Source organism: Centroberyx affinis, unplaced genomic scaffold (genome assembly GCF_046629955.1).
Source record: "Centroberyx affinis isolate AG114_WGS23_722 - 3 ecotype Tasmania unplaced genomic scaffold, CSIRO-AGI_Caff_v1 ptg001079l_1, whole genome shotgun sequence".
Classification (NCBI taxonomy): Eukaryota; Metazoa; Chordata; class Actinopteri; order Beryciformes; family Berycidae; genus Centroberyx; species Centroberyx affinis.
In genome coordinates this window covers 532,501-540,409 of record NW_027279626.1, presented here as the reverse complement: position 1 = coordinate 540,409, position 7,909 = coordinate 532,501, and positions in this window count along the sequence as shown.

The window sequence follows — 7,909 nt, the reverse complement described above, 5'->3', positions numbered from 1 at the left end:
AGCGGTATCATATCAGCCTCCCATCCCAGAGGTGGCAAAGATCCTGTTGTTGTAATTCCGATCACTCTGCTAGCGCTCCAGAGCGACTATTTCTGTATCGCTCCGTCCTCTCTCTCATTCCCTTTTGATTTTCAGTGAATTCAGTAAGCCTTTGCACTTCATTTCCTACCTACTGGCCATTTTTCTCCTCCTAAAATAAGCGGCGACGGGGCATTTCGAATGCAGATAGGCAGACGAGCCATTTTAACGTGTGAAAGCCAATTCTGAGGAACAGACCTCATTCACTGATTCATTTTCACACTTACGCATTCATTTTCTACATGCAATCATTTTGGCTGTTCTTAGGTAAAAAAAAAGGAAATACTGTGTGAAGCATTTGATTCCCTGAAAAAAATACACAAGATATGTTTCAAAAAATACAAAACATGGCTAAAAAAAATGTATTTCTTCACACAGATGACAGTCATTCTAAATATGTTTTGGACATTAGAAATACTTCTTTTTCCTGTTTATTCCACCAGCCAGTCCCTGACATGGATGGAGGATGCGGCCGCCTCCACAGTCCCCGCTGCGTGCGTCATGGCACATACTGACAGTTCTACGTTGAATGACAATCATTCAACCACTGCCACATGTGTATATACAGTAGTTAGAATGAATGAAAAATGTTGTATCTTATTATTATTTAAATCAAAGTCAAATTGGCCAACATATCATCCACAAAAAGGGTTGGTAAGCTTTTGAATAGGATCTCTTCTTGCGTATATTCTTGGTAAAACGAAGAAAATAGCACAGAACTTGACTGCGCCTTGTGCCACGCGCTTTCGACCTGGTCTGAGCAGACGGGAGGTGCAATCTTTGACATTAAAATTGCACTGTGCTGCTTGATCGCTACTGACACACCCCCCTACCGCGCCACTCCTCCCACTGAAGTTCATGGCGAGTCACCAAAATACCAAACGGGCGCAGGCAAGAAAAATGCCACTTCGCTGGTGCAAAGCCCTGCCGTGCACCGTAACGAAAGTAGAACCCCATGTCTCTCTCACTCTCTCTCTCTCTCTCTCATGGAAGGCCTGACGGAGATAGCGCTATTTGCAGGCTGACGTATACTAATGTACTAATGGATGGAGGAGATAGGGAGAGAGAGGGAGAGGAGAGGGAATGGAGAATAGGGGAGAGAAGGACAGTATGCCACACACACACACACACACACACACACACACACAGGCAGGCAGGCAGGCAATTCTCGAGGGAGGCAGATTTGCAGGCATCTAGCCCACCTCAGTTGGGAGAGAGAGAGCTGAAGGTGACACACAAGTGAGAGAGAGAGAGAGAGAGGGAGACCAGAGGAGAGGCAGTGCAGAGAAGTAATAGTGGAGAGAATAGGATGATAAGTCACTCAGCCGCTAGCACCGCTTACAGCAGTAATATTATCTCTACAAGATTTAAACACTAGTCTTCCCTCAACGGGCTCTTACATATACCACACACACACACACACACACACCCTACACGTCAAACTAGTCTCAGAAATACTCTCCTCCATCGAATTCAAGATCACACTTTTGAATTAGCTCAATGGGTGTGTGTGTGTGTGTGTGTGTGTGTGTGTGTGTGTGGTAAATGTAAGAGTGTGTGTGCCCAGGCATTGTGGGTTCAAGTCTGAGGAAAGACTCACTCTGAGGGGAAGCTTCAGTCCTTACTGTCATGAATGGCACCAGTAATGCACACAAGGCCTAAGACTAATAGGAGATTATTCCACTGACTAACTTCTAGTCAATATGATAAAGATGGATTTCACAGGTGTTGTGCTCATCTGCTCATTATGAGTTTGTATCGGAGAGAAGAGAAAAATAAAAGGCAGGCCGCACACACACACACACACACACACACACACAGACACAAGCCCGGCCCAAGATTATCAATCATCTCTACCAGCCTGGTGTTTTTGCCATTTAACCAGGCTGAGCAGCCGATACGCTGCTTCCATCATCGTCTGCCAGTCTAAATGCTAGTGCTAATTAGCATTCACATGCTAAATTACCTCCCATCCCATGTTTCCTGATTAGGCTTTATCATTCTGACAGCTAGCTTCACTGCTAAGCTTGCATAGCCAATACATGCATAGCCTCTCAAAATCTAGGAAGAGGTCCAAGTCGCTCTTATTCATGGGGTACTTCTGTTTGAGGAGGAGGAGGTATATTGCTTAGTATACTGCTTAGGAGGTGGTGTACTGCGTAGTATACTGCTTATGAAGGGGAATACATGAATCAGTTCACTACTGTCAGGCCGACTGAAAGAACTGAGACAGTTAAAAGGATCGGTCTTCCCACCACCAACTTAGAGGTAGTACACTGCTCAGTGTAATGCTTATATTGTTGAGGTGACAGACAGATAGATAGATAGATAGATAGAAGGGATGGGATGATATATAAAAATTCAATATATTGCAATACAAAAATGTGACAATACGTGTGTGGGGCAAAAGAGACAGCTTGCCCATCACAATTTCACAGGCTCTCCATCCAAATTATATTATTTGCATTTTGTAATGACATTTTTCAATTTTTCGATTCTAGCAAGCCAGTGCCATCGCTACAAAGATCTGAGTCTCAGAAATAAACATAATAAGCTTTTATTTATGGCACTGTATCGTGGTTGTATTGACTCGTGAACCCATATTGCGTATCGAATCGTATCGTGAGATAAGCATATCGTCCCATCCCTACTAGATAGAAAGATAGATGGATAGATGGATAGATAGATAGATAGACTTTCTAATCTCCGGGGCGGTGGGGTAATATATGTCAAAAGTGCCACAAAGAAGGAGAGGAGATTGAGTAGAGCGCGTTGTCTAGCAGTGGATTAGATGAACTCTGAGTGGGAGGGATGTGCGATCAAAGGAGCGGGGCCAGTGAACTCCTGGTCCGCCTCTCCGCTTCCAAGAAGCCCCCGAAGACTTACCAGTCTCACTTCTCTCTCTATCTCGAGGCAATGAAGTGCCAGCCTTATGTCAATCAAGCGGTTGGCACAGTTACCTCAGTAGCGCTGTACTCCAATCGGTCCTGTCACTCAGGCTATCTTCCAAGATAGAAAGGAAAGGGGAAAGTAATTGGATTTGCTGCTAGCAGGGAAATGATGAAATGACATGAAATCATCCCCGTCACCCACCACACACACACACACATACACACACACAGTCACCTACACGCTGCTCCGAGTAAATCTCCCTCACCCTCTCTCTCTCTCTTTTGCTTTCCTCTTTTTGTTTCTGAAATCTGGAAATACTTCAGGCGGTTGAGAGTTTCTTTTCATCTCGCCCGATGCGGCGAGAGCGCCTTGTTCTCCCAGGTAGACAAAAGAGGAGACGAAATGAGGGGAATGAAAGGATTTCCAGGTTTTTACGGAGATCTGAGGAGGGTTTTTTTGGGATGTTTCTGGCAAACGGCGTGGAAGGCAGCCCTTGGTGCAATTTCATGCTGTTAAAAACTCGCGGTACCCCACCTACACCTTGTCTTTTTACAAAGTGGTGTACTGCGGCGTTTAAAAGAAGGGGAAAAAAATCATCTGTGACTCTGAAGTATTGAGCAATGAACAACTGACTGTATATATACTGTTGTTGGCTGGCAGGCATGGGACTGGTAGTTTAAGACCAGGCGAATTTGATCGTCTTTTGTGTTTATTGTCAGTTTGTGTGATGTGATCCGAGTACAAATCTTGATATCAGTCTTGTTGGATGTGGGAGAGGCAGACCATTCTGTTGTCTTACTCTGTGACAAGGCTGCATCCTACATCCTATGTCCTATAGCTTGCGTCCTTTGTACTGTACTCTACATCCTATGTCCTACAACCTCTTATCTTTCATCTTGCATCCTATGTTCCACATCCTACAGCCTACGTTCCACATCCTACATACATACATACATCCTATGTCCTACAGTCCTACATCCTATGTTCCACATCTTACGTAATACATCCTATGTGCTACAACCTACGCACCCAACACCCTACATCCTGTGTTTCATCTAGCATCCTACACCCCAAGCCCTGTCTTTCATCTTGCATTCTACGTCCTAAGTCCTACATTGTACAACCTATGTCCTGCAGCCTATACCCTACATCCTATGTCCTACATCCTTCGCACTGCACCCTACATCCTGTTTTACGTCCTATCTCTGACGCCCTACGTCCTGCCTTTCATCTTGTGTCCTATATTCTAAGTCCTGTGTCTTACATCCTTCGTACTGCACCCTACATCCTATGTTTTACATTGTACGTCAAATGTCCTACCCTGTCCTACGACTTTCATCTTGCATCCCACATCCTATGTTCCATATCCTACGTAATACACTCTATGTCCTAAATTCCACATCCTACGCCCTGTGTCCTACATCCTACACACTACATTCTACATCCTACGTCATACATCTTATGGTTTTTGTCCTACATCCTATGTTGTTGTTGTCCTACATCTTACGTCCTACATTCCACAAACTACATCATACATCTATAGTCTACATCCTACATCTAATGTTCTACATCCTACGCCTTACATCTTACATTCTACATCTTTTTTTTATTATCGTGCAATGTTAAATCAAGTGATAAATACTATGTTGACAATGCTCTACGTCCTACTGCGGCCAACTTTTGCAGTTCTGTCCCAGCATGTCGCCATTGTCTGCTGTGTTCTTATTGGTCACTCAGCAGGGTTATAACCACATCCCAACGCTGGCCACACTGCACCATTACGCCACAAAATTTCTGAAAATGCCACAACTATTTTGAAGCTTAGATTTCAACACAGCAGCCTTTAACTGGCTGCCCTCCACCATGTAAACCACCAAAGACTGTCCATAAAGTCCAAAGAATTTATCCACAGTGTGAAAATTTTGCCTGGGAAGATAAAATCATAACCAATCCCAGAACTGCAGAGTCTGCCACTGGAATCCATTTAGTTATAGTCGTTGCTTGCACAGTCCACGCCTGGAACATGTATGTAGCGTGTTCAGTGGGTATTTTGCACATGCATGCCATGCGCTTGGTCATTCAAGTCATTTGGATCTGTCATTCTGAAGTAAGGCAGCATAGAGTGACACACATAAAGCAGCAACGACACACACACACACACACACACTTGTCCAATGGACTGTGTGGGACTAAGATTTACGCTAGTGATTATATATTCATAGATGGATCAATAAAGGGAGTCTAGCAGCCTTGACATGAGCACACACACACACACACACACACTCATTAGAATTCCAACAGTCGGTTCTATCCTACTGCTGCTAAATGTGTGTGTGTGTGTGAGTGTGTGTGTGCGTGCGCGCGCACGTGTGTGTGTAGACGTCAATACACTGCAGCTTTACATTTCATTAGGCCAAGGAGCACAGTTTAACTCCCAATGAATAGCAATAAAACCACACTGCCTGTAACCATCTCTCTCTATCTCCCTCAGCCTCTCTCCCTCTCTCTCTCTCTTACTAATTCCCTCTCTCTTCTCCCTCTCATTGTTAAAAAAAACTCTCACTTTTGTACAAATCTAGTTCAATCTCTAACATACAAACTCTTTTTTTTGTCTCTCACTCTGGTCCCCCTTCCAACCTTACATCTGATATGTGCAATAACCTTTTCCTCTCAAATCACTGCAATTACCAGCATCACAACATACACACACACACACATTGAACCCACCCACCCCCCCCCCACACACACACACACTCACACACACATGTGCATGAAGGAGCAGAAATGCACCAGCAATAGAATTCCAATAAAGCCACTACATGGAGAAGGACAGTACTGATTTGATTTATGCATTAGAAATGGTATTGGAGATGGTGGGAGTGGGTCACTAACTGATATGAAAAGCTGCCTGCTATAAGCTATAGCTATATACAGTACATATATTTAATTGAACTGAAGCAAGCGGATGGACACAGATTAACATATATAACAGTCCTGGACCAAAAAGTTATTGTTTATAAAAATCATGTCAAAGGCTAGAACCATATTTCTGAACTTTGTCTATCTTATGCAATTTTAGTATGCATATTGGCATGCATGTTAGCAATTGTGATGAAGATGTATGAAATGGTCAATAAAATAGTAAAAAAAAAACACAAAAAAACGGATTTGTCCTTTGTTAGTCCAGTAAAAAAAAAATCAACCAAACGAAATTAGCAATCAGAATTAAGTTATCAGAATTGAACTAAATCTGTGTTTTTGAAATATTGACTGTTTTGGATTGAAACATGTATTGTATTGATCCGGGTGAGGATGCAGGCAGCCTCTACCTCCACGCTCACCTTCCCCTCTCCATCCCATCGCACAGGAAGACACGCCGGCTGAGGGGAAATGGGATTCCGATCAGCGGGATATCGTCCGGGATCTGCTGACCCCACACACACACACACACACACACACACACACACACACACACACACACACACACACTAATCATCCGTCTACTCACACACACACACACAGTCCAGGGGTCAGACGCAAGGACTAGTGGGCTAGGTTTCAGCCGACTTCGCAAAACACCAGAGACAGGAAGCAGTGTAGGTAGGCGTGTGTGTGTGTGTGTGTGTGTGTGTGTGTGTGTCATGCACATTATCATAGCCTATATAAAAACAGTTGACAGAAGCGTTATTCCAACAGATACTCCACCTACACTGTGAGATGTACAGAAGCACACAGGCCTAATGCTTGCTCTGTTGAACTCATATTAAAAGCTATGGGAGTTCGATATATAAAATGCATAAGTGTAATAATGTAATGTAATGGAGGGTAAGATGTTAACAAAGACTTTTAATTCTAATTCTAACATCTGATATGAAAGTAAGCCCGATTTTAGAATAAATACTCAAAAATACTGAAAACGTTTGTCTGATTTCTGTGATTTCTTCTTTAAAAATCTATACACATTTTGCGGGGGAAACTTTTCAAAGTGAAGCACTGCTCACAGTGAAATGGGAATGGATTGAACTTATGTTTATGTATTTTTTTTTTTTCAATTTTGGAGGGTTCTTTTCTTGTCTCCGGAGTGTCGGTGACACGGATCCGCTCGGCGGGAGGCGGCCGACCAACAAAAAAAAAAACAGCCGCACCTCAGATGAAGGAGCAGCTGATTGGCATACGCAACATGCGGTCTACTCAACATGGGTACTTGAGGGGCGCACACACACACACACACACACACACACACACACACACACACACTGAGCAACCAAAGCGGCTGCATGCTGCGTGGTATAGACTGTACATGATGGAAAATCACCGTTTGCCCATGATTGAGTATGGCTTCTGAGGCTCCACATACACACACACACACACACACCATGGGGTTTTCTCACCTAAAGTACTTGGTAGACACGTAAAAAAAAATCATCCCCACTCATCTCATAGCCACTCACGGCAGATACACTCACTGGCTCTTGACAATCCTCCGGCTAGACAGTCACCAAACAGCACTCGGTGAGATAAAACCCAGACAGTTACAGTTTATCCAGCAGCGCCAGAGCTACACATCACCCAGGGTTCCCACGGAAATATGTTTGTACCATAGGTGACACACACACACACACACACACACACACACAAGCACACATCCTCGCTCTGAGGGGAAACCTTGTACCTAATTTTACTGCGTTTTATTCCTTTTTCACTGAACTTACAGGAGACATATGTGCAGTATAAGGAGTAAAAGGAATATCCAGTGATGAAGCCAAGGCATTGAAAAGACATTGGAAAATGATACACATTCGTTTCAAAGGCAGTAAGGATACACACACACACACACACACACACAGCTGATGTTTGTGGCGTGTAAGAAACATTTTGTGAAGCCAAACCATTAGACCAAATAGATCCTCAAATGATTTGCTTCACAGGGAATATGAAG